This window comes from Serinus canaria, chromosome 19, assembly GCF_022539315.1.
Source record: "Serinus canaria isolate serCan28SL12 chromosome 19, serCan2020, whole genome shotgun sequence".
Lineage (NCBI taxonomy): Eukaryota > Metazoa > Chordata > Aves > Passeriformes > Fringillidae > Serinus > Serinus canaria.
In genome coordinates this window covers 8,852,638-8,878,820 of record NC_066332.1, presented here as the reverse complement: position 1 = coordinate 8,878,820, position 26,183 = coordinate 8,852,638, and the positions used below count along the sequence as shown (strand labels likewise).

The 26,183-nt window shown below is 49.9% G+C and overlaps 1 long non-coding RNA gene across 1 annotated transcript; it reads right to left on the bottom strand.

The window, feature by feature from the left end:
* Nucleotides 1–477: 477 nt before the first annotated feature.
* LOC127060277 (uncharacterized) lies at nt 478–5,491 on the bottom strand. Its single transcript, XR_007779158.1, has 2 exons — nt 4,482–5,491; nt 478–2,023 (listed from the first exon to the last, which is right to left on the bottom strand). It is a non-coding gene; the product is annotated as an uncharacterized LOC127060277 (long non-coding RNA).
* Between the last annotated feature and the right edge of the window lie 20,692 nt (nt 5,492–26,183).

The window sequence follows — 26,183 nt, the reverse complement described above, 5'->3', positions numbered from 1 at the left end:
GGTGAAATAAAATCACAGACTCATTTAGGTTGGAAAAGCCCTCTAAGATCCCCCCAGCACTAGCCTGTGGCATTCTCATTCTCTGAACAGAGAGAGATAATTCTCTCTCCCAGGGTTTTTCCTGGAGAAGCGCAGAGAGAAGAACAGAAAACAATTCTTATCTCTATTCTGTGCTCCTGTTGTTTTTGCACTTGTGGAATGTGTTAGGAAGATTGTTTACCTGAAGAGATTTGTCAGTTGGATTCTGCTGAGGATTGTTTTGGTTCCTTGGCCAATCACTCAAAGCTGTGTCCTGGCTGTCTAGACAGTCACAGGTTTTTCTTTAGTATCCTTTGTATAGTATAGTATAGTATGGTATAGTATGGTATAGTATTGTCCGATCGGCTGTGTGTCTCTGTCGGACATGCGTGGGGTGGCTCGCGTGGGACGGTTCGCAGGCAGCCCGCGATGAACAGACGAGTCTGGACTCCTCTATAGTTCGGTCTTCAGGTTGTTTATTAAAGCTTATCTCTAAGGTTTTTGTTCTGCCCAGCCGAGATCTGACCAGCAAGGCAGCCACAAGCACTCTCTGCCCCTTTAGGGCGGTCGCACATTCTTATACTGATAATTGCGTATGTGATATTTACAATTTTTCTCCAATACCCATCACCTTTATTAAACAGTGCACCTTTAGTATGAACCAATCTAAAATGCACACATCACAGAGAAGATGGATGACAAGAAGAAGGAGAAAAGCCACGAGGTCGGGCCTGAATCCTCCATCTTGCCTCCATTAGACCCCCCTGTACCAAAATCTTAAAACCTATATTCTATTCTATAAAAACACCTGCCCTACACCATTCAAACCTCTGAAACTTCCATATCCTCATGCTTTGATAGCACGACCCTTGAAGGGTCAAAATCAAGCCACCAGGTGCCTTTGGCTACATTCCAGGACTTCTGAGCCCCCCAAGGGGTCTCCCTGGGACTCAGAGCATCCGAGGTGATGCGCTGAGTTCCCACATCTCCCCCCTCTCTTTGCACAAAAAGCACTTGTCTGGTAACTTGACTCATTGCACGTCGTACACACAGAAGAACACATGGCATAATGAACAAGAGAACTAAAAGCCTTACAAAAGTATAACAAGCTATCATCTAACAACAATTTTACAACACCACTGATTCCCACACCCATGAAGTGACCCAAAGTCCACAGCCTTCTATGGGCAAAGCACAAGGGTTGGAATCTCTGTGCAGTCCACATCTGTACATCTTCTTTTCTGCTTATGGAATGGCCAGCGTTTTCTTGCCTGCGCTTCTTGTCAACATTGTCTTGCACTGGATGGAGTTTCACATTCTTCACTGGGGTTCACCTGGACTTTTGTACCTGCTAAAACACAAACAAATCCACGTCCCCGAAGAGACTGGAGGATTTTCTCAAAATCTTGGAGGTGAAGAATGGGTCCTGATATGAAAATAAAACATTGATCAACTCCGTTTCAGTCTCTATGCAATTGCATAGGGAAATGTAAAATGACAGCAATTAGAGATTAATTAGATAATACACATAACCAATAACACATCTGCAATCATACAATTGTCAAACACTACAACACTGAACTGTCATCCCAGAGTCTGCGACAGCTGATGAACCTTACAACAGCAGAGAACTGGAGAATCCATGTCCGGATTCATGTTTCTCCAAACTCTCTCTGAAAACAGGTTCAGCTATCATAGACGGTCAAATTGCCAAGCCAAAAGGACTTGAATACTTTTTGATGCAGAAAACATCTGGGCTGATTGTCAATCACTCCATTCAAGTAGAGCTAGGACTTGGCCAGAGCCCGAACTCTAATTGATGGATATCACTTAGCACATTCTTAAAATGAGACTCTTAAAAACAGCAATTATGAATAAGAAACCTTAGGATTAAAGATCTATCAAACCATTTAATAATTGGATCCCTCTGAAACTTCTGTTGGGATGGAAATTCTTCAAACACAGTAGACTTCTTGAAATCTTGGCTGAGGTACCTCTGTAATAACTGAAGAAACAATAAATGAAGAAAACCACAAGAGAGGCAATCTGGATTTAAAAGAAATCCAAAAACCTGTGAGTAGTTAGGAAATAAGGACAAGATTCTGAAGAGACATGTGGCTTCACCCAAAAGAGATAGTAAAACACTGACTGGCTATAAACACTACAATACCCTGATAATAATTCTTATCACAAATTCTGAGAATTCTCATTATATAATCAACTTATCAACAGGAAGTATTAGAAGGAGTTAAGACAACCTTTTTAAAGTATTCATATAACATTAACAGCAATCCTTATTTATCAGTCTTACCTATAAAATCTAACAAAGGTTACAAACTCAATGACAACAATCCCTAAAACTCTGAACCATTGGAGAATCAGCTGATGACCCCACAGATAGGATCTGAATAATGTTTCTCAAATGCTCTGTCTTCAGAGAACTTCAAGTAATTGAATCCTTACTAATGCTTCTATCTTTATATGGTACCATCTCTCTCCCTGAGAGGCATTTCAAAACAGAAGATTTCCATCTACATCATATTTAGAACAACACTGATTTGCATTGATTTTCCCTTCCTTTTTCCTGTATCTTGGGCAAAAGCCTGGTGCTTTCTCACTTTTCTCTGATTTTGGACAATTTTTTTTTTTTTTTTTTTTTTTTTTTTTTTTTTTTTTTTTTTCACGTTTTGCATCTGAAACGAGGATTTTGGCTTTGCCCCTATATGTAAAAAGGAGATTTGAGATCTTCGTGATTGTTTTTTTGCTGTATTGAATGAATGCACAAAGCTTTTCGCTGCCTCTGCTGCTGAAAACATCCATGCAGGAATGCCTTGAGATGCTGTGATTTGTATCACATCATCCCTCTGTTGATCCGCTCCATATGGCGTATTTTCAAACCCTCGAAACTCCGAGGTCGATGGGTAATCCATCTGCTCTGGTATCATCGCTTTTTTCTCTGCACCTTTCCCTTTATATATTGTAGGAAAGAACTGCTGCATTGCTGCAGACCTACTACGAGATTGGGTTCGCACGGTTTTTTCCTGGGCTGCCAATGTAGGCTGAATACCTGCACGTCCCCCTGGGGGGGGTGAAGCCTGCCTTTCAGGGATCGGAGCCATGGGGATCGGGACCGGGGAAGGGGTGGAGCCCCGGGAACTGGAGCTGTGGCCACGCCCCCTCCTCGTCCGAGATGCCGCCGGGGGCGGGACCCTCCCCCTGCCGCGCTCCGCCCGCACCCTCCGTGCTCGCGTGGCCCCGGGAACGCCCCCCGTCTCCCCTGAGCTGACGTCACTGTCTCCGCCCCGCTCCGTCTCCGATGCCTCCCCCTCGGTCTCCGCCTCCGACTCTCCTTCCCCCTCTGACGTCGTATTCACGCCCCGCCTCCTCGCGACAAGCTCGCCCCGCGCTTTGGCCCGCGTGCGCGCTGCGATCCGGGTAGAACGCCGCATCCCTGTTTCCGGGTGCTGTGATGTCATTGTCATGCGTTTCTTGCGCCTCCCGCCGGGCCCCGCCTGGGTCTCTGAGGCTCCGCTCGCCTCACTGCCCGTATCTGAGATGGACGCAGTGGAGCTTCCGCCCTTCCCGGAAATCCCGCGGGCCCCCGGTTCCGCGCACGCTTTCCGCCCCGCGCGTATCATCTGAGCCGCCGCTTCCGGCACGGCACCCGTACCACCCGTGCTATGCCCCCCTGCCCTCACAAATCCTCCTTCCCCGCCCGGAACCGCTGCCGCCGCCGCCCCCGACGCCGCCCCTATTGCGCAATCACGGTCGCCGCGGCTCGGTGCCTCCGTGCCGGTCCCGCTCCCCTCCACCCCAGTCCGCGATTCCACACCCCCTCCTGTCTTTTCCGCCCTCGGCTCCTGTAACTCGGGAATTTCCCCTCCCACAGGATCGCCTGGCTCTGAGACAGGACTCGTGTCTGACTCGGTGTCTGAGTCTCCTAAATTCTCTGGGGTCTCAGGACGCTTTGGGGTTTTCTTGGGTTTTCGGGGAATTGGAAGTGAAGGCAGTTCTAATTTTCCCTGCCCCCCCTCTTCTTCGGGGACAGTTTTTCCCGGACTATCTGAGACCAGAGTTAGTCTCTGTCCCGTGCCCTGACCCCCCCTTTTCTTTCCGGGGTTTTTATCACCTAACTGCCCGGCTGCGCTTCTAGCTTCAGCCGAAATTGCCTCCAACATAATCCTTGCTGGAGATAATAACTTCAAGGCTGCCTCATCCTTTTCTGTTGCTAGCAAATATATGTGCCTGTTGACCTCCTGCCAGAAACCCACTTCAAATAACAACCGGGTCTCTGAATGCGGGTAATTAAGTCTGACCCACAGTAATAAATCTTTAAGATGTTTCTTGGGAATTCCCTTTGTGTGCATCTGTGCCAAGCCTTGTAAGGCCGCTAAGATTTCTAATTGCTCCTTAGTGTATGTGCCTCCCATAGTGATTGATGTTTTAAATCTGAACCTTCTCACCGAATTTGTGTCGTCGGGGCAGTCCGAAGGCTCCTGGTCCTGTCCAGCAGTCCGCAGGAGATGGGATCAGAGGCGCCTTTCTGATTCCAGTCCGGGCTGTCCTGGTACGAGTCTCCTTCGGTGGAAGAGGAGTGCGATAATTGTTGATGGTCTCAGTGGCTGCTGCTGTTCAGTGGCTGCTGCTTTCTCCGTCTGCAGACGCTGCTTTCTCCGGGAGATATCAGCGTGCTCCTGGGAACGAGTCCAGCTGTGGGAGCTGCCCACCTGGGCTCAGGCTGTGTTCCTCCTGTGCTCTTCCTGAGCCCGTCTCGAGCCCACTCGTGCCCTTCTCGAGCCCACCTGAGCCCTTCTTGAGCCCACCTGAGCCCACCCAGGGATCGCCAGATGTCCGATCGGCTGTGTGTCTCTGTCGGACATGCGTGGGGTGGCTCGCGTGGGACGGTTCGCAGGCAGCCCGCGATGAACAGACGAGTCTGGACTCCTCTATAGTTCGGTCTTCAGGTTGTTTATTAAAGCTTATCTCTAAGGTTTTTGTTCTGCCCAGCCGAGATCTGACCAGCAAGGCAGCCACAAGCACTCTCTGCCCCTTTTGGGCGGTCGTACATTCTTATACTGATAATTGCGTATGTGATATTTACAATTTTTCTCCAATACCCATCACCTTTATTAAACAGTGCACCTTTAGTATGAACCAATCTAAAATGCACACATCACAGAGAAGATGGATGACAAGAAGAAGGAGAAAAGCCACGAGGTCGGGCCTGAATCCTCCATCTTGCCTCCATTAGACCCCCCTGTACCAAAATCTTAAAACCTATATTCTATTCTATAAAAACACCTGCCCTACACCATTCAAACCTCTGAAACTTCCATATCCTCATGCTTTGATAGCACGACCCTTGAAGGGTCAAAATCAAGCCACCAGGTGCCTTTGGCTACATTCCAGGACTTCTGAGCCCCCCAAGGGGTCTCCCTGGGACTCAGAGCATCCGAGGTGATGCGCTGAGTTCCCACATAGTATAGTACAATAGCTCTTTAATACAGTACAGTATAATGTAATATAATATAGTTTAATAAAGCCATTGTTCAGCATTCTGAATCATGGAGTCAAATCCCAATCATTCCCTGCATCATGGGCACCCTGAATTCCATACTAACCCACATCCCCAGGTGCCACATCCACAAGATTTTTAAGTCCCTTCAGGGAAGGTGACTCCATCACTGCCCTGAACAACCTGTTCCAGTGTTTTACAGCTTTTCCAGTGAAGGAAATTTCCTGATATCCCATCAAACCTCCCCTTGCCCAGCCTGAGGCGTTCCCTCTCCTCCTGTCCCTGTTCCCTGGAGCACAGCCCGACCCCCCTGGCTGTCCCCTCCTGGCAGGAGTTGTGCAGAGCCACAAGGGCCCCCCTGAGCCTCCTTTTCTCCAGGCTGAGCCCCTGCCCAGCTCCCTCAGCCCCTCCTGGGGCTCCAGACCCTTCCCAGCTCCATTCCCTGCCCTGGACACGCTCCAGCCCTGCAGAAATGCCTTTTCTGTAGTGAGGGGCCCAGAACTGACCCAGGACTGAAGGTACAGCCCAGGTAGGAGGTTTAAAGAAGAGCTTGGGGGATGAAAGAAGCCAGGACAGCTGCCTTTCAATAATAATCAGGGAGGGAAAGGAATGCAGGCTCCAGTCACTGCAGGTCTGCTCTGGGAGCTGCTGGTGGCTGAGCCCTTGGGCAGGAAGGTTCCTCAGGCAGCTGCCAGGTCCCTGCCTGGCCTGGAGAAGCCCAGGGGCTGCTCTGTGCATTAACCCTGTCCTTTCCTGAGCAGCAGAGGTGTCACACACACTCAGGCCATGCTCAGCTCTTGTTCTGTTTGGGGTCTCCATAAAGAGAGCCTACAAAGCCCCTCCAGACTGGGCTCACCCTGACAGCTCTGAATCATGGATATGTGGTAGAACCAGCTGCTGCTTGGTGAGATCAGTCCACTCTGACAAACAGGAGAGCTTGGGTGGTGTTTGGAAGCAGTTTTGTGCCCAGAAGGTGCCACAGAGCATCCAAGCCCTGTCTGTCCTCCTCTGGGCTGCAGAGCAGCACTGCTGGTTCAGTTCTTTGTGGCAAACTGGCACTTACTAAAACCTGGTTCCACGCTGTATAATTCCTATGGCTTTTATTAATGCAGACAGTATAGGCTCCATAAAGAAGAAAAATTACCAGTGGAAGATAAAACTAAAATACTAGTTGCATTACAATCACATTCTAGTGCTGCAATAAATTGCATGAAGCCAATAAAGCAAAACTAACTGAAGATATTTGACACAAACCAAAAATGAAATGAGAGTCATTATGCAGTCTGCTACAGGGACCTGCCTTGATGTAGTTAAAGCAATAAACTACCTGGGAGTAATCTTTACTTATTTTAAATTGCATATTCCAATTGCAAAGCTGTTTCTGGCATTTCTGCCACACTTACTTTAGTCTGCTCAGAAAAAGAATTACATGTCTGGATAAGTCATGTCCTGTTAAATGTGCATCATATCTGCAGCACTCATAAGTCACTTGAGTCATAATATTGTTTATTCTAACATTAGTCATTATTTTCTGTCATAAATTAGCTATTCTCCAGAAGAGTGGGAAGGAGATGTAGCCAAGGTTGCAATTATTTCCTGCATCCATGTTGGCACACAGAGCAGATGAGGTGGCTATCTCTGCAGAGGAATTATCAGCATCAGGCCAGGGGTCAATTATAACAAATGTATTCATGCCATTAGCCCCCAGGTACCTTCAAGAATAAGAGTTTGCATTCCTTTCCCTCCCTAATTATTCTCCTCCATGGTCTGGCTGACCCACACATGTGTCAAAACCAGCAGCAGCAGCAGCAGCAGCAGCAGCAGCAGCAGCAGCAGCAGCAGCAGCAGCAGCAGCAGTGCCTTTTGCAATATTCAAGGTTAAACCCTCCCAGCCATCATTTCCTGCCAGCCCCTCTCACCCTGCCTGCCCACGGGATATTTGCATGCAGATGGGGTGCACGGTGAGGCTGTGCCATGCAGCCAGTGCTGCTGCTCATGAATTGTCTGCTGGGCTGCCTTTGGGGCAGAGGGAGCAGCCCTCCCCCTGCTGCCAGAGAGGGAGGGGATGTGCTGCCCTCCAGCCAGCCCAGTTCCAGTCTGCCTGGGCAGGTGCAGGACTTTTCCTGTCCCTGAGCAGGACCAGGGCACATCCCAGTCCTGGGGACCTGCTGGGCTTCACCCCTGGGCTCAGGGCCACTTTGGTTGGGATGCATTAAGTCCTGTTGGTATACAAACCCTTTTTAGTTAAAATGGAGTGTTTTGCCCCAAAGGGAGCAGGCCATTACAGCAGTGAGTGGTGCTTTATGAGACAGCTCATTCCCTCAGGGAAGAGGCAGTCAGTTGCCCCAGCTGAAGACACATTCATACTTGAATTAAAAACCTTCAATGGCTGCTTTTCTAAATTGCCTCTCATACAGAAAGAGATGCCAGGCTCAAAAAAAGAAAAAAAAAAAAAAAAAAAGAGAAAAAAAGGAGAAAACCAGCTGATTTGCACATCAGTTTGTTCCCTTACTAACACACCTATCCCCCGGGAATCTGTGTCTGTGGAAAACTAGAGCTCTGCTTCATGCAGGCTTCAGGTGCCCCTCAGCCATGTGGGACCAGCTGTGCAGAGAAGAAGCTGGGCTGCCTCAGACCCACCAGCACCCTGTGCCAGGATCAAGTGGAAAAGCTCTTTACAAAACCACAGACTGGTTTGGGTTCAAAGGGACCTTAAAGCCACCTCATTCCACCCCCTGCCATGGGCAGGGACAGCTCCTTCCATGCCAGGCTGCTCCAGGGCTGGCATTGGGCACTGCCAGGGCCCCAGGGGCAGCCAGAGCCCTCTGTGCCAGGGCTCCAGGGACAGCCAGAGCCCCTCTGTGCCAGGGCTCCAGGGACAGCCAGAGCCTCTCTGTGCCAGGGCCCCAGGGACAGCCAGAGCCCCTCTGTGCCAGGGCCCCAGGGACAGCCAGAGCCCCTCTGTGCCAGGCCCAGGCAGCCAGGCCCGCAGGGCCAGGGACAGCCAGAGCCCCTCTGTGCCAGGGCTCCAGGGACAGCCAGAGCCCCTCTGTGCCAGGGCCCCAGGGACAGCCAGAGCCCCTCTGTGCCAGGGCCCCAGGGACAGCCAGAGCCCCTCTGTGCCAGGGCCCCAGGGACAGCCAGAGCCCCTCTGTGCCAGGGCTCCAGGGACAGCCAGAGCCCCTCTGTGCCAGGGCCCCAGCTCACCTCACTCCCACCTGGGCTGGGTTTGCTCCATCACACCCAGGCTGCCTTTCTGAGGGGGCAGGAACAGCTCCATGCTCTGTTCCCTCCTCCTTTCAGCAAGGTGGGAAGGACCAGAAGTCTGTGTAATCTCATTTTGGACCCTGGCTGAGAGCAAGTGTCTAAGAGAGACTGTAAATGCAGGGCAAGCCCAGATGGGCAGATTCCATGTGGGATTCTCTCCACATCTGGTGATCCACAGCTTCCCACCTCCAGAGACTCAGATAATGCCATCACATTTAACAGCTGTCAACAGATTTTTGTCCCACAGGCTCAGACTGTAATTGGATAAAGCTGTGTCAATATTTTGTGTCCAAGGTGTTGTGTGACAGCAGTTTCAGCTCAGCAACAGGAAGGGAAATGCAACATCTCCTCTGGGATTTTGGCCCTGCTTTGCTGGTGGCTCCATGTCCATGGAAAAAACTGAGGAGAAGGACACAAGCTACCTATGCAAATGTTAAAGATTATTTTTTAGTCTTTTAAAAATAAAACAGCTCTCAGGCACTTAAGGAGCACCATGAGCCCATGTCCCAAGGACACACCTTGCCCCTTTTTCCATGGAGCCTGCCCTTGCCAGATCAGACTTGGTGCTCACTGCCTTCCCCTCCTTACCCCTCATTATCATTAAAACATAATAAAAATGACAAAAAAGCTTTTTACACCTATAAAATACCTTATTATACCTTTTAATATATATACCTTATAACAGACCTTAATGTTCTAATACCTTAAATATAATATACCTTAAATAACTCAGTCTTACAGGCAGGAATTTAATGTCCTTTTGTGCAGCTTTGTTTGGCTGGGTGGGAATGCAGAGCCACCCTTGTTCCCACTGGAGCCAGAGGCAGGACACGAAGCAGCTCCTCCAGAGAGGCCCTGGCAGGGCTGGCCAGAACATCTCCTGAGCTGATGGGAGCCAAAAGGAAAAGAGAGGAAAGCCAAGCACATTTAGTAAGAGGAAACCACTGCTTTTCCCAAGCACTCTGCTTGCCTCTTGGTGGGTTTGCTGATTTTCTGTCACTTCCACAAGCACAGACATTGCAGGGGGATGTGGGGTGCTGGGGCTGGGAAGTGCCACATTTTCTGCATTTACACAATATTTCCAAACTCTCTGCCCACGGGGGCTCTGTTTCAAGGCTGGGGCTTGTTTTACCTGGCCATGCCCAGCCCAGGCTGTGCCAGGCCTTAGGGCTGCCCGTGGAGCTGCTGGAGGCTGGAACCACCTCAGCTCCTGGTAGATCAGAGCCTGCCTGAGCTGTGGGAGCATTTGCAAACAAACCCCCAGCTCCTCACCCCACCTGAGGCTGTGTCACAGGGTGGCTGGGGGCTGTGGGGGCACTGCCAGGACACTCCAAACCCCTCCTTGCTGCAAACAGCAGCCACCCTCCCTGGGAAGCAAGCGGGGCTGGAGGTTTTGCTTTCTGTTTGCAGAGTAAATAAGAGCCAGAAATGCTCAATTCCACTTCAGTGCAGAATCAAGAGGTCTCATCTTGTGACTGAAGCATTCACAGTGCTGAGCACAGATGCCCTCCTGCTCACCTTTAAAGTCTGCATCCTCTCTGTGCTTCCCACGCCTCCTTTGCCTTCACCTCCAGGATGTCTGGCCGGCTTTTGAAATATCACTGCTCTCCTACTGTTAAAGTATGTGGAAGGATGAATCTTTTATCTCCCTTTTCTGTTTGGGAGGTTGATTCTGGGTTCATTGGTTAGTTTTAAGATGTTACAAAAGCATCTGCCCGGTGGGATTTAAAGATGCCAACCCTCCAGTGTTATTTCAATGCAGGTAATGGCAAGTAGATCCCCCTGCTTCCTTTACACACTGTTAGGAGGAAAAGCCTGTCTGGAATAAGGATGGAGAGATAAGAAGAGATTAGAGATTCAAGCTGAAGGCAGCTTGCTTGCACAGAGAGCAGGGGAGCAGCACAGCTGAGCCCAGCTCTGCCCTTCTGCAAAGGATGCCCCAGAGCAGCTGTGGCTGCCCCTGCTGGCCTTGGGGGTGCTCCCTCGAACAGGAGGGCGTTCCTGCAGCCCCCTGGACTGAGCCCTGGCTGGAAGGCCTGAGCTCTGTAAGAAATGAGCAGAACTGTTTGTGGGCAGGCCCAGTCTGGGCTGCAGGCTGACCCCAGGGAAGCTGCTGGGAGCCACCCCATGGAGCTTCCCACTGGAAAAACATGGGCTGGAGGAGCTGCAGCTGCTCAGACAAAGCTGGAGAGGCTTCACCCGTGTCAAAAAGGACTTGTTACAAAATCAATGATTTCTGAAAAATGCTGGGGCTGTTGCCAGAGTGCACTGTTGTTTTACAGGTAATCTGGGTGTAAAGTTTTCAGTTTTGCCAGGTTGCTTGGCAGAACTCAAGAGCTCTGCAGGTCTGACTGACTCAGCTCACAGCTGAGAGCATCCCCTGCTTTATTCCCCTCTGCTTTGTTTCTCAAGCACTGAGGAGAGCTCCAGCTTCATACAAAGTTGAAGTCATCTAATTTTCTGGATCAAAGTGTCCCCTGTTTTTGCTGTAATGAAGCAATTTGACACTTTTGCTAATACAAACATTCCCAAGTCTAATTAGAGGGGCAGCTGTTCTCAATATCTCCAGAAAACTCTTCCAGATTAGCACAAGAACATGGCCAAAAATCACAGGACACCAGAGGATGGGAATATTTCCTTCCAGCAAGGCTCTTCATTCTGCTCCAGCTCCCCATCCCCCTGCCCCACACTGACAGAGGAGCTACAAAAATTCCTGGGTTTTGTGGCTGCCAGAGCCAGCAGCCAGGCCATGGGGGAGTGCTGGTGCAGGCTGAGCACCAGCTCTGAGCAGGTCAGGCCCTTCAGCCTCTGAGGAAGAGGAGCAGGGACCCAGTGCCAGGTGAGCTCTGAGCTGCTGCTCCAGGACATGGGAAGGTTTGGGAAGGTTTGGGAAGGGAAGGTTTGGGAAGGTTTGGGAAGGTTTGGGAAGGGAAGGTTTGGGAAGGTTTGGGAAGGTTTGGGAAGGGAAAGTGTTTGGGAAGGTGTAGGGAAAGGGAAGGTTTGGGAAGGTTTGGGAAGGTTGGGAAGGTTTGGGAAGGAAGGTTTGGGAAGGGAAAGGTTTGGGAAGGTTTGGGAAGGTTTGGGAAAGGTTTGGGAAGGTTTGGGAAGGGAAGGTTGGGAAGGGAGGGAAGGTTTGGGAAGGTTTGGGAAGGTTTGGGAAGGTTTGGGAAGGTTGGGAAGGTTTGGAAGGTTTGGGACGGGAAGGGAAGGGAAGGGAAGGTTTGGGAAGGGAAGGTTTGGGAAGGGAAGGTTTGGGAAGGGAAGGTTGGGAAGGGAAGGGAAGGGAAGGTTTGGGAAGGGAAGGGAAGGGCAGGTTTGGGAAGGGAAGGGAAGGGAAGGTTTGGGAAGGGGAAGGTGTTGGGAAGGGAAGGGAAGGGAAGGGAAGGGAAGGGAAGGGAAGGGAAGGGAAGGGACGGGAAGGGAAGGGAAGGGAAGGGAAGGGAAGGGAAGGGAAGGGAAGGGAAGGGAAGGGAAGGGAAGGGAGGAAGGGAAGGGAAGGGAAGGGAAGGGAAGGGAAGGGAAGGGAAGGAAGGGAAGGGAAGGGAAGGGAAGGGAAGGGAAGGGAAGGGAAGGGAAGGGAAGGGAAGGGAAGGGAAGGGACGGGAAGGGAAGGGAAGGGAAGGGAAGGGAAGGGAAGGGAAGGGAAGGGAAGGGAAGGGAAGGGAAGGGAAGGGAAGGGAAGGGAAGGGAAGGGAAGGGAAGGGAAGGGAAGGCTGCCTTTGTGCCATGGAGTTCTGGAACTGCCTGGGAGGTGCCTGAGCTGTTCCCTGCTGGGCTGGGGCCGTGTGCCAGGACAGGGTTTGGCTGTGGGTCAGTTCTCATCACACTCCAGAGCCGGGGGAGCAGAGCCTGAGCTCAGCCTTGGGCGGGAGGGAGCGTTAATGGAACCATTTGTGCCAAGCCATGGAGCTGTGAAGCCACAATTAGAGACAGACAGGCTTGGCTCTGCTTTCCACAGGCTGGTCAGGGAGCAGCAAGCTGCAGTCCTGTCTCAGCTCCCTCCTGGAAATTGGGGTGAGAGCAGCAGATTTATGGGAGCTGCCATGGCCAGGGCTCCTTGGGGCTGTGTTCAGGCTGTGTCCATCCTGCAGAGACTGGGGAGATGAGCAAAGCTCCATCCTGACCCTGCAGTTCAGGAAAAGATGCTGTGTCCTGTAAGAGCCTGAATGAGAGATGTGAGACTCCAGGTAGCTTTTCAAAATGCAGTTTATTGTATACAAAATGCAGTTTATTGGACCCAAGGTGTCACAGCAGTGCAGGGTTATGGGTGACAGAGCTGTGCCCACAGCTGGCAGCTCCAGCTGCAGGCAGGCCTGGACACCCTTTGGTTTTGGTTCATTGCATTATAGACTTTTCTTTGCTGAGCATCTTCATACCAATCTATCCCTTAACTTTTACCTATAGCCTGTCATAACTCCTGTAATTACCACATTCATGTCACTGCTCTCCAATCACTCACAGTCAGTACATCACAGTTTAAGCCAGAAGTTGTTTTTCACTTTTCTTGCAGGGGAAAATTCTGAGACCTTTTTTTCTGCTTGCCACATTTGCTGACTTGTTTGTCTGTGCTCTCTTTCTGCTTGGTAAAAACATCTTCTAGTTTGGGGTGGGTTTATTCTTTGCTCTAAGCCATAAAAACCCCTTCTCACTCACATACCCTTTGCCTCCTTGGTTATCCAGTAAGACTGGCTCAGCAGTTCTTTCCTTCTGCATCAAAACTTGCTTCCATCTCTAGTCTTTCTTCATATTCTACATTCAAAACTCTTTCTGCCAAGCACACATAGCTGTGAGACTTCCTTGTCAAACTTTCATCCTCCCCACCAGTGTCCAGAGCTGGATCCCAGCCTCAGGCACGTGGGCTCACGCCCACCATGAAGAAAAGCAATTTATTCATTTTGTCTCCTGAACAAGTATTAAGATGAATATCAAAACATAATTGTCTCAACAATCTTTGGGCTTTTACTTATCAGCTGATGATAAGGCTATGGAGGGATGTGTTCATTTGTCTGCAGATCTCTGTAATCCTATTAAGTTTAGAGTGCTAACTGTTAAACTGTACATAGACACAGCTGTGCACACGTTTGTTGGGGAAAGTGTTTAACACCCGCTTCCACAGGCACAGAGTCTCACACAATTCCCTGCTGCACAGCCAGGCCAAGTCCCTCTGTAAGGACATCCCACCTCGATCAGCCATGGACCCTCCTAGCAAAACATCAGGAATGCTGCTGGAGCTAAACTGGGCAAAAAGAAACATTTCCCCTGCATTTTATTCTGAATTTCCTTCTGAGAAGAGGGAATTTTCCTGGCTCTGTGTTTCATACCTGGAATCTGTGGGACCATGTTGGGACAGAGCTGCCCTCACCTGATGCTTAAACCTACCAGTGGTGCCTCGACCAGCAGCAACCCAGGGACAAATCTACAGGGAACAGGAGGCTTCTCCCCTCTTCTAGGCTGGATCTAAATCAGGAGAGCCCATTTGGGAAAAACCACAGAGATTTTCAGCCACCAAAACTAAATATCCTGGGCTTCAATAGCAAAGGATGAGCAGGGCTGTTATCCTGGGCTTCAATAGCAAAGGATGAGCAGGGCTGATGCTTTCAGCCCCAAAGCTGGCAGTGGCACAGGATGGCTTTTGCTCCAAAAGCTGGACCTCAGTAGCTGCTGCCCAGGTGCAGATATGTGGCTCAGGACACCTGGGGCTGTGGCGTGGGACACCTGGCAGGCTGTGGTGCAGTGCATGGCCTGGTGGGATGTGACACTGCCCATGGGACAGGGACACAACCCCGCTGTGACTGAGCCCTGCATGGGCATGGTCCTGGCTCCCTGCAGCCTTCTGGCCTCCCAGACTCCCAGGAACAGATATTTTTCCCAGGTGCTGAAGTGCCTGACACTGCAGAGAGGTGATGGGGAGGTTCTTCCAAGGCCTGGAGGAATGCTGGTGCTTGGAGAGATGAGGAGGCATCAGGGCAGAGATGTCTCTGGGTGCAGGGAGCTCTGAGTGCCCATGCCCTCCCAGGGCACCCCACTGGAGAGAGCCTGTGGGAATCCTTAAAATCAGAGGGTTTGGGAAAGCTGCAGAGGGCAGGGCTCAGAGACAGCAGAACTGTGGTTAGAGCTCAGCAGCAGCCATGAGATTGGTCAGCAGGAAAATTGTGTAGGAAGTAGAAAAGTAAGGACAAACACCAATGGTCTGTGTATTCACACTTGTCTAGAATAACTCCCCGAGCTGCAGAAAAGTTTATCTAGTGAGATATTAGGGAGTTCTAAGCTTGATAATGGAGCTCTGTGCAGTGTGTTTGAAGGCTCACAAGCAGGTGTTGGATTTGAAATAATCCAGCATTGTTTAACCAAAGGTACCTGTGCTTACAGTGGTGGATGGAACTGCTGTCAGTGTGCTTTTGCTTTGTGAGATTGGCCAAAAAACTTTTAAAGTGAGGTGTAACATTGAGTTCTTGGTCTGCTGCCTGGGGTGTGAGCTGCTGGCATCTTCCCATTGCCATAAGCATGGAATGAGAGCAATGCTGGAAAATCAAACAGCTCAAGGCACGATCCCAGCAGTCCTGTCCTGTTCATGGCTTGTACACAGACCCTGGCCGGTGATAAGAGCCCTCCTGGCTCAGGGCAGGCTGCTCAGGGCTTGCTTTGAGCTCCCAAATGAACCTGGGAGGGCTTCAAGAGCAGGAGTCTGTACACCTAAAACAGGGTGCTGGGCACTGTGAGGTCTGTGCCAGGATGCTTCTGTGTCCTTGGAAATGGTCCCAGGGGCCCCAGTCAGTGCCACCTCCTGATGGCCCTCTGATCCCCCCAGAGCCAGTGCCAGCTGCTTTGCCAAGCACACCAAGCCTTCCTTCCCTCTTCACTCCCCATTCCAGCAGGGAGAAGGGCCTGGCCATGCTGCCACAGCTGTGGGACTGTGTCCAGAGCTGGGACACCACGGTGGGACTGTCTGATGTGTCCAGAGCTGGGACACCACGGTGGGACTGTCTGATGTGTCCAGAGCTGGGACACCCTGCCTCCCCTCCCCTTTCCTGACACTGGGAACAGCCCCCAGCCCAAGGAACCATTTCTGCTCAGTGCCTCTCTGGCCTGGGAGCTCATGTGGTACCAACCCAGTGCCCCTGCCCTGCCAGGAGATGCAGCTGTGGGAATAAATCACAGGGACTCCATTTTCTTCATGGTGGAAAAGGCCCCTTTTCATTCACATATCTCCTTTTTATACAGTTTTACAGACCTCCTGTGGGACTCCAATTGATTAGTAATCTTCTTGCCAATTACTTTATTGGTCAGTAACAAGTTGTAATTCTGTATGGATTGGTCACTCCAACCCCTGGTGGGTATGTGCAGGGATAGTTGTTTCACAGAGATAATTTTCATTTTTCTATCTAAGGTGTAAAAACAGCTTATACAAGTGCCAGTTGTCTTTCACCCAGGAATAGATTGTTATGTTAAGGAACTGCTCACACAGGATTGCTTTCACAGGGAACTTGCAAAGGGCCAGCTTGGCTTAGAAGAAATGATTTTATAAGGCTTTTCTTTATCATTTTTCTACCTTACTGCAACATACAGCCACAGCACCATCCCTGTTTAATCCAGGCCCACCTCCTGCCCCTTCTTGGTGCCTATTCTGGAGCACCCTCACACTGAGCAGGCACCCACCACAGATCATTATTGCCTCCCAAAATTACTCTCAATTCATTCCCAACAGTTTTTCCAGAAACCTCCCAGTGTTACAAACACCGTTTTCAAAACAAAGGTATCACAGCCAACGAGGTGGGAAGAAGGACTCACATCCTTTGTCTCTCCTTCCAAAGTCTTGGCTGCTCTTGCTGAAGGAGCTGGGAAAGCCTTGGGAGACCACCCAGCAGCACATCCCACTCATGGAGCATCTCCCTTGCTTCCCAGGCTTGAAATGTGATTCCAGCTGGGCCCTTCTCCCAGAATCAGAGAGGTTTGGGTGGGCAGGGATCGGGAGAGGCCATCCAGCCCAGCCCCCTGCAGGGAGCAGGGACATCAGCTGGACCAGCCTGAGCTGGGGTGGGGCACCCACCACCTCTCTGGGCAACCTGTGCCAGGGCCTCACCACCCTCAGACAGCAAATGCCAATGGCTGCCCGTTTTTAACTCTTTCTGCCCCACCCTGCACAAATCCCTGCTCTGCTGTGGCAGCTGGAGCTTGCCAGAGCCTTGGGGCAGCAGCAGGTGGTGTGGGACACTGTGGATTTTGGACATCAGTACACCTGGCTGGGCTGTGCTTCCATCCCTGGTAAGCCTTCACCCTGAGCTGGGAGAGGAGCCTGGTGACACCATTGAGCCAGAGATGACACAGAAGCACATCAGAGAACAAAATGGCAAAAGCCCCTTTATTTGATCCCCTCCCCTTTTATGCCTTAGTTGGCTCCAGGTGGCCCTGATTGGTCATTTAATCAATGCATTTCACATGACTGGCTAATTAACAAGACACTCATTTGTGAACAACCTTATGAGGAAAACAGCAAAACAGATTGTTAAAAAACACCACCTGCAGATTGTCTTAATATTTGGCTATCATTGTTTATCTCCTTATCAGTTTATCCTGCTCTCTCTCTCTCTCTCTGACCAGACTGTCACTCCCACACCTGGGAAGTTATTTCCTTATTATTTCCTTGATCCAGGCTGGGAAGCCCAAAGGCACACGAAAAGGAGCTGTGATTTATTGTGGCTGGGGTGAGTGGGGCTGTCAGGAGAGGGTTTGGTTCCTGCTGGGTGCTGCTAAAGGAGCAGAGGCTTCTCCCTGACTCCTGTTAAACGCTGAGCTGAAGTGCAAAGTGATGGGGAAATATCAGGAAAATAAGGCAGGAAGTAGCATTAGATATATTGATAATATGGGCAAATCACTCCTATGGACCTTCTTTGATTACTTTATCTGTTCAGTCTGCCTTGCTAAGTGCTGCTATCACACAAGCATAATAAAACAAGAATATATAAATGGAAGGAATTAAGAGCCATCCTAGTGGGACCAATTTAATCTTTGCTTCATTTAAAAGGAGAACATGGCTCCCTTATCTAATGTACATAAAACTGCTCTTTATTCCCCAGGTTTACATAGAGCTGACAGATCTATATAAATATGGATCTGCTCCTTTTCCCCACTCTGTGGTGGGAAGAGCCACCTTCCACCACATCTCTTCTAAGCTCTGGACACTGGAAGGAGAGTCTCCCTCCTGCCCTGTGGCATTTCTGAGAGAGGAGAATGAGGATGTGGCAGCATCCTTTGGAAGGCACAAGCTCTAGCAGTGGATGTTTGAAGGTAAAAAACAACAAGACCAGTCCCAGGTAAACCCTAACCCTGCCCTGCTCAGAGGCACGTGGTGCTGGTGGGGGTGGGCTGAAACCCAGCCAAGCCAGCCCCTCCAAGGTCACTCCATCCATCCATCCATCCATCCATCCATCCATCCATCCATCCATCCATCCATCCATCCATCCATCCATCCATCCATCCATCCATCCATCCATCCATCCATCCATCCATCCATCCATCCATCCATCATCCATCATCCATCCATCCATCCATCCATCCATCCATCCATCCATCCATCCATCCATCCATCCCTCCATCCCTCCATCCATCCTTGCCAGCTTTGCTCCTGGGGATCACAGAGCAAATCCACGGGGATTTCTGAGCTGTACAAGACAGGCAGGAAAGCATGCTTCAGTTTGTGCCTCTGGCTGTGGGCAAGTCTGTTTTCTGGTGATAACTGAGTTTTCACCTAAAAACCTGAACCTGTGGAGACAGAAATGGCTTCTGGTGGTTGCTCTGAATCTTCTCCCACCACCCTTGAGACCATGGTTGAGCCTTTCCCGGGGAGGAAGTCCAGGGCTGCTGTCACCACCTGGCAGCTCAGCAGGACCCCTGTCCTGGCAGGGGTGTCTCTGCTTTTGGTAACTTTGAAACCCCTCACTGGTCCTGTTCCCACCCAATGGGACCTGGGTCACTGTGGGTTCACACTCCTGCCCAGATGGAATCATGTCCTTTTCTACAGGACACACTCAGAAATGGGGATGACTTCCTCTCTTCCTCACCCCTGAGCTGGGGAAAAAAGAGGTATTTGTGCTTTCTAACATGCTGAAAGCATCAGAGAACTCCCTGCTCCTTCAAACCAACCGTCATAAGTGCAATTTCAAAGTGTTTCTCTCTGCTAATATCCAGTGGCTTTTTAAAAACCAGCTGACAGCAGTGCTGGAATGGCTAATGCCTAATTAGCTAATGGGTAATGATGCTCCTGTGAATAAGGCTGACATTTCACTCTGTAATTATCATCTGGGCTGATGGCACATCCCCCAGTGGGCAGTGCAGGGTGCCTTGGGACAGGCCTGTGGCATGGCAGGGCTGCAGGGCTGCTCCCTCTGGGCCATGGCCATGTGTCCCCTGGGCTGCCACCCCAGCTGGGCCAGTCTGGGGTTCTGAGTTCCTGGAATGGCTCCCCAGGTATCAGAAAGTCTCTTTTTTCCCAGCCCCAGGACCAAGGAAGAGTCGAGATTCCTCAGCTCTGCTCTCCAAGGTTGTTTATTTTCCCTTATCTGTTCCATTCTCTCTCTGCCCTGCTGAGATCTGTCCAGCAGGTCGGGTTGGGGCACAGCCCCTGCCCTTGGGGTGCTGTTGGCTTTTTACACTAAGAACTGTGTATGCTTTAGTTACAATAATTTCCCAATCCCTATCACCTGTGTCAGACAGTCTGTCTGTGCTCTGAACCAATCCACAAGTGTCACCATCACTGCAGGAGATGGAGGACAAGAAGAAGGAGAAGAAGGACAGGACACACCCAGATTCCTCCCTCTTGCCTCTTGAACTCCCATTCTAAATCCCCAAAATTCTACTTTTCCCCCTGTGACAAATTCACTGTCATTCTATTCAAACCTTTGTGGCTTGTAACTCTTCACCCAAAGTTGGTGATTGTTTCCATGGGCTAAAATCAAAGGCACAGGGGTTTCTGACTCTGTGCCAAGGTCTCTGAGCCCCTGCCAGGCTCTCAATCACCCAGGGCAGCCAGAGCCATGTCCTGGGTCCCGACAGGCCAGCACAGCCCATGGCTTTGGCACGGCTGCCCCTCCCCACACGGCCCCATTTTCACCCCCAGGTTTATAGATCTGAGCTGGAAAAGGGATTTTGCTGGGTGCTCCAGCTGCCAGGCAGCCTGTGGGCAGCTCTGCCCTGGCTCAAGGTCTGTGTCTATGGGATAAATCACAGGGACTCCATTCTCTTCATGGTGGAAGAATCCCCCTCTTCATTCACATAACTCCTTTTTATACAGTTGTACAGACTTTTTGTGGGACCCCTGATTTTAGGAGAGCAGGCCTGATTTTATGAAGCCTTGCTTTATGATTTTTCTCCCTTAGTTCAACATGTGTTTCCATCCAGGAGGCACTGGAGGCCCTGCAGAAATCCCTCTCTGCTTTGCTGGGACTCACCATAAGGCCTTGAGGAAAAACCATTTTGTGAAACACTCTGAAGCTGAAGTCTTATATGCTGTATTCACCCTAAAAAAGTCCAAGTCCTCTCTTTGAGCAGATCTGGGCTCAGCACACTGCTGGGAAAGATCTGCCTGTGACATGTTTTACCTGCAGATCACTCTGTCTTTTTTCTTTTACAGGAACAACTCAGTTTTTTTCCTTGGGCCACCAAAGACTGAACACCAATTTTTAGGTATTTTTAGTGTGTTTAAGTGCAAAACCAACCCCTCTGGAGTCTCTGCTTTGCTTTTCCTCAGGCCTGCCCTACCCACCACACTGACACCCTCTCCAAGGACAACCCTGCAGCTTCAGGGTCCATCTCAAAATCTCCATGCCAACTGCAACTCTTAGGAAAAAAAGTTACTAGAGGATCTGTTAAAGAAAGAGCCAGCACTGGAAACTTTCACCCATTTCCCTGGGTTTTTAGGGATGCCACCAGCCTTGTGCTCCCACAGAGCATGGAGGCTGCTGGGGAGCTGAGAGAGCTCCCACATGGACACAGCACTGGAGGATCCCTGGGAGGTTTTCTCCTATCAATCTCCAAATCTATCATTTCATGCCCTGCCAGTGTTTAGACATGCAGTGCTCCCAGTTAAAGCAGCTTGCTGGAGCCGAGCACTTCCAGGGACAGAAGGGAGGCACAGAGCAGCTCTGACACTGAAACAGGGATGCTCCTGCCCTGGGCCAGCCTGACCCAGCCCTTCCCTCAACAGGACCAGACACATCCCCTGCACACCTCTGCTTTTCCACTTCCATGTTTCTCTGAAAGGTGGGGACTTGTGCCAGTGCTTGTCACTGTCACATTGTCTGAAAAATCCCTTTGCCAGGATTTCTTCTCCTGGGAAGCTGAGAAACCTCAGAAAAGAATGAAAACAATAATTATGTGATTGCTTCTCCTGTGTTTGCTGCTTTGGAATGTGGCTGGACATTGTTTACCAACAGGTGAATGTTTGGTTGGTTCCATGAGAATTGCTTTTACTTAATGACCAATCACCATCAGCTATGTTGGGCTCTGAGGAGTCAGTCACGAGTTTTTATTATTCATTCTTCTGTCTGTATCCTTCTCTTTCTTTAGTATAGTTTTAGTATAGCATTCTTTAATAGAATATCACGAAATAATTAATCAGCCTTCTGAGAACTTGGAGTCAGATTCTCATCTCTCACCTCGTCCTGGGGACCCTCAAACTCAACAAGTGCTGGCAAAGGCTGCTGCCATCAGAGGGTATGTGTGAAAACAGGAGTTCCTGCAACACAGCACTCAACTGGCAGATTGAAGAATAATAGCAATAAAACCAATAATAAATATGGTTATTAATGAGCAGAAGGAGGCCTGGGAGACACATCAGCTGTTTGAACAAGCAGATATTTTTGTCCCTCCCTCCCTATGTAATCAACCTGTATTTATTTCTTTATTTAGCTCAATGCTCACCCTTTGAGGAGAAGATGAAAGTGTCAAGATGATCCTCTCCTTGTCATGCCCTGCACAGGGGAAAGCTTTGAAGATACAATATGCAGAAACACTGGGCTCTCCTGTGACTTCTCCAGATTTAATTAGCCCAACCTTCTGTAAGGATCCTGCCTCCCCCTCCAGACAGCCCTTTTTTTTTCCCCCTCCCCAGCCTCAGACAAGCTACTGGACTCACTGGCAAAATAGCAGCTGCTCAAACCCTCAGTTTAATTCAGAACTTGGCTCTCCAAGATGAGCTAAAAAAAAATGCCACCCCAAAGATGGAGCTGCTTTTAGCATTATACACGAGCTGGAACTGCCAAGGAAAGTTTATCTTGGAGCCAATGTGAGCTCTGTTGCTCCAAGTTAAATATTTCCATTTAAAAAGTAGAATGAACTATACTGTGGGACTTCCAATTGCTTCCTGAAATATTAAGAAGGAATACCTTTAAACATTAATATTTTGTTACAGTGCTGAAGCCTTTCTAAGGGAGGGTTATTTTTTAGAGCTGTGTATTTTTCTCTGCATAATTGGAGCCTCTGATCTGTGCCTGTACTCTCTGTTCCCAAAAGTCCCTGAACACCAGCAACCTTCCTTCCAAAGCAATCAATAAAAATCCTTCTTTTTTCTCCTCCCTGCTATTCCTGCTGCTAGGAGGCACATGCCAAGGACACCTGGGGGTGAGCCCTTGAGGTAAGTGCCCGTGATGTGACCCCAGAGGGCTGCCAAGAGCCTGGTCCTGCTGCACCCACCCCAGTGACACAGCCATGGATGGCTCCCATTGCCCATCCCACTGGGACCAGCACTGGGACCAGCCAGCCAGGCCCTCCCTGTGTCCCAGCCCATGGCCCATCCATCCTCTCTGGCACCAGGGAAGCAGCTATCAAAAGGGCACATCAGGAGAGCAGATTTAATGCTGCTTTCATGGCAGGGAAGGGAAAAAAAATAAAAATAAAAAAGAAGAAGAAGAGGAAAGAAGAGAGAGAAAAATTATGTTGCTTCCAGGCCATTTACATGTTCATTTCTCCAGATAATGTGACACTTTATCCTTTTCCTCAAATTAACTTCTGTGTCAAAGGTGGAATAAAAGGATAGGAGAGATGGGAACTGAACCATGGAGAAAGGAAGGACTGGGAGGGTGTTTGTGATCTGCAGGAGCCAGGGCAGGGATGCAGTGCAGCCCTGCTATGCCAGCCATTGTTCAGCAGCTTGCTGTGCTGGCCTAATCTTACAAGGTCTCCCAGAAGTCTTTTTATATAACCTTTTTATTCCAGTTTTTTTTTTCTCACCCCCCTTCAGAGCAAAAAACAAAAACTAAAGTGCTTTCCTGAGCGGGTGGTTGGAGCTGCTGGACCATTCATGTTCTCTGTGGGACTGTCCCCAGGGGTGCTGGGCTGGCCCTCAGCTGGTGGCCAGCTCAGGGGGGACATCAGAGCCAGCAGGACAGCCCCAGCACTCACACTGGAGGCATGGGTGTGGCATTCACATCCTCTGAAAAATCCCTTCGCCCAGGGTTTCTCTCCTGGGAAGCTGAGAAGCCTCAGAGAAAAAGGAAAACCATAATTATCTGAAAATAATGAAAACTCCTGACTCTCTCCAGAGCCCTGACACAGCCTGGCCCTGACTGGCCAAAGAGTGAAAACAACTCCCAGCAGAATGCAATGGAACAATCACCTGTGGGTGAACAATCTCCAAACACATTCCACATCAGCACAGCACAGGAGAAGCAAATGAGATCAGAATTGTTTTCCTTTTCTCTGAGGCCTCTCAGCTTCCCAGGAAAGAAATCCTGGGTGAAGGGATTGTTCAGAAAACGTGAATGTGACAGCTAAAATTGGTGTGAAACCAGAGCTTCAGCTCAGCTGTGATGTTGGCTGAGTGTCACACAGTGTCACCCTGCCCAGTGCATCACACCAGCCCCTCTTTTCTGAGATCCTTTTTCAGGCTCTTCCTGACATTTTGCATCACTGCTCCCTGTGCCTCTGGTGCCAAACCATGGGCAAGGACCTGCCCATGCTATTGTGCTTGCAGGGAGGAATGATGAATCTGACTCCATGTTCTCAGAAGGCTGATTTATTGTTTTATGATACCCTATTATATTAAAGAATACTGTACTAAACTATATTAAAGAATACAGAAAGGACACTTACAGAGGGCTAAAAAGATAACAATGAAAACTCCTGACTCTCTCCAGAGCCCTGACACAGCCTGGCCCTGACTGGCCAAAGAGTGAAAACAACTCCCAGAGAATGCAATGGAACAATCACCTGTGGGTGAACAATCTCCAAACACATTCCACATCAGCACAGCACAGGAGAAGCAAATGAGATCAGAATTGTTTTCATTTTAAGGATACTTTGACCAGTTCCAAAGGGAGCACAGTCCTTCTCCTTCTGGGACACTTGTCCCCCCCAAATTTCACCCCCTGGGGCCCGAGGGTCTCTTGAACAGAGATCGTCTTCTTCTTCTTCTCTTCTTCGAAGTGGAGGGCACCACCACCACCCTCCTCACCCATCGTCTCTGTTCACTCCTCCACATCACTGCACTCTCTTGGCTCTGAGCCATCGCCTCCCCTAGAACGCAGTCTCTGTGGCACAGAAACACCAGTGGTTCTGCTGTGGCTATACAAGAAAAGTCCAGCCCAAAGCCACTTCATCATCTCCTCCCACCTAGAATTTTCTCAACATCTTCTCAATCTCAACAGATTCTCAATCTCATCAACTTCAGGAGGACTCAGCTTTTGCAAGGTTCTCATCTTCCTCAGAGGGGTTAAAAGTCCCGAGCTCTCTCTCTCTGCCTGTTTACTTCGTCAACTCCCACACTTGGCTGCCCTGCTGGGCACCCCCCCCTTCTCCTTCACGCCGGGCCATTATCACAGGCACCACAGGCACCGGCTCTGTCTCTCTCTCCCTCGCAAGGGGCGGGGGGGGGATGGAGGATGGCTGCCCGAAGCCCTTGCAATGTTCTCCTCCACCCTTGGGCCCAGGCCTGTCCTACCTCTCTCTCTCTGGCCACATGGCTCCCCTCCCCCCCTGCCCAGCCAAAGGGGCCGAGCAGGGGGGGACCTACTCACTCTCAAGCGGGACTCCAAGAGGAAGTTCCCTGGGAGATCACAGCTTTTAACCCCTGTGTTCTCAGAGGCGTATCCTGCCCTCAGTGGACAAACCAGGTGCCAATATTAAATCTGAACACTGATTGGATTGCCCACACCATCACAAAAAACTTCATTTCCTTTCAAACCACGACAGGGATTTTTCAGAGAACGTGAATGCCACACAGCTACAAAGATGAACTTTGAGTTTAAAGCAGACCCCGAATCCACAAAATGCTGTTCAGCTGGAAGGCACTGTGAGAGCACAGAGTGTTAGAGGAGCTGGGGAGCAGCTGGCTGGGGTTTGTGCCTGCCCCAAGTTCCACCTCACCTCTGTGGGACAAAGGCCTTTCTGCATCTCCACCTGCTAAAAATGTCCCAGTTGGGTGTATTTCTATATGGGATATATGGAAGTTAGAAGAAATTCAATATTTAGCAGTTGTGTGAAGGCACCTTGGGATGAAAGTGTATGGATACAAAGCTGTCATCCCTTCATCACCATATTTTTTATGTAGCAGACATGTGTCCTGTTGGCAAGGACACTTGTGTTTTAAACCAGCCTCGTAAACATCACTAAGATGTCTTTTCTAAACCATCCCTGCCAAAAAACCAGGAACAGGCACCCACTGGACATCACCCCAGGTCCCTTAGGGTTCTTCTCACCCAAGCAGGAGCTCTTTGGAGACCTTATGGTGCCTCCTGAGATACCTACAGCTGGACCAGCACACACCTGGCTCCACTAGAAAGGTCTTGGGTTTCTGTGGCTGAGATGATCCCCAGGTATCAGAAAGTCTCTTTTTTCCCAGCCCCAGGACTGAGGAAGAAGTTGAGATTCCTCAGCTCTGCTCTCCAAGGTTGTTTATTTTCCCTTATCTGTTCCATTCTCTCTCTGCCCTGCTGAGATCTGTCCAGCAGGTCGGGTTGGGGCACAGTCCCTGCCCTTGGGGTGCTGTTGGCTTTTTACACTAAGAACTGTGTGTGCTTTATTTACAATAATTTCCCAATCCCTATCACCTGTGTCAGACAGTCTGTCTGTGCTCTGAACCAATCCACAAGTGTCACCATCACAGCAGGAGATGGAGGACAAGAAGAAGGAGAAGAAGGACAGGACACACCCAGATTCCTCCCTCTTGCCTCTTGAACCCCCATTCTAAATCCCCAAAATTCGACTTTTCCCCCTGTGACAAATTCACTGTCATTCTACTCAAACCTTTGTGGCTTGTAACTCTTCACCCAAAGTTGGTGATTGTTTCCATGGGCTAAAATCAAAGGCACAGGGGTTTGTGACTCTGTGCCAAGGTCTCTGAGCCCCTGCCAGGGTCTGGAGTCCTCCAGGGCAGCCAGAGCCATGTCCTGGG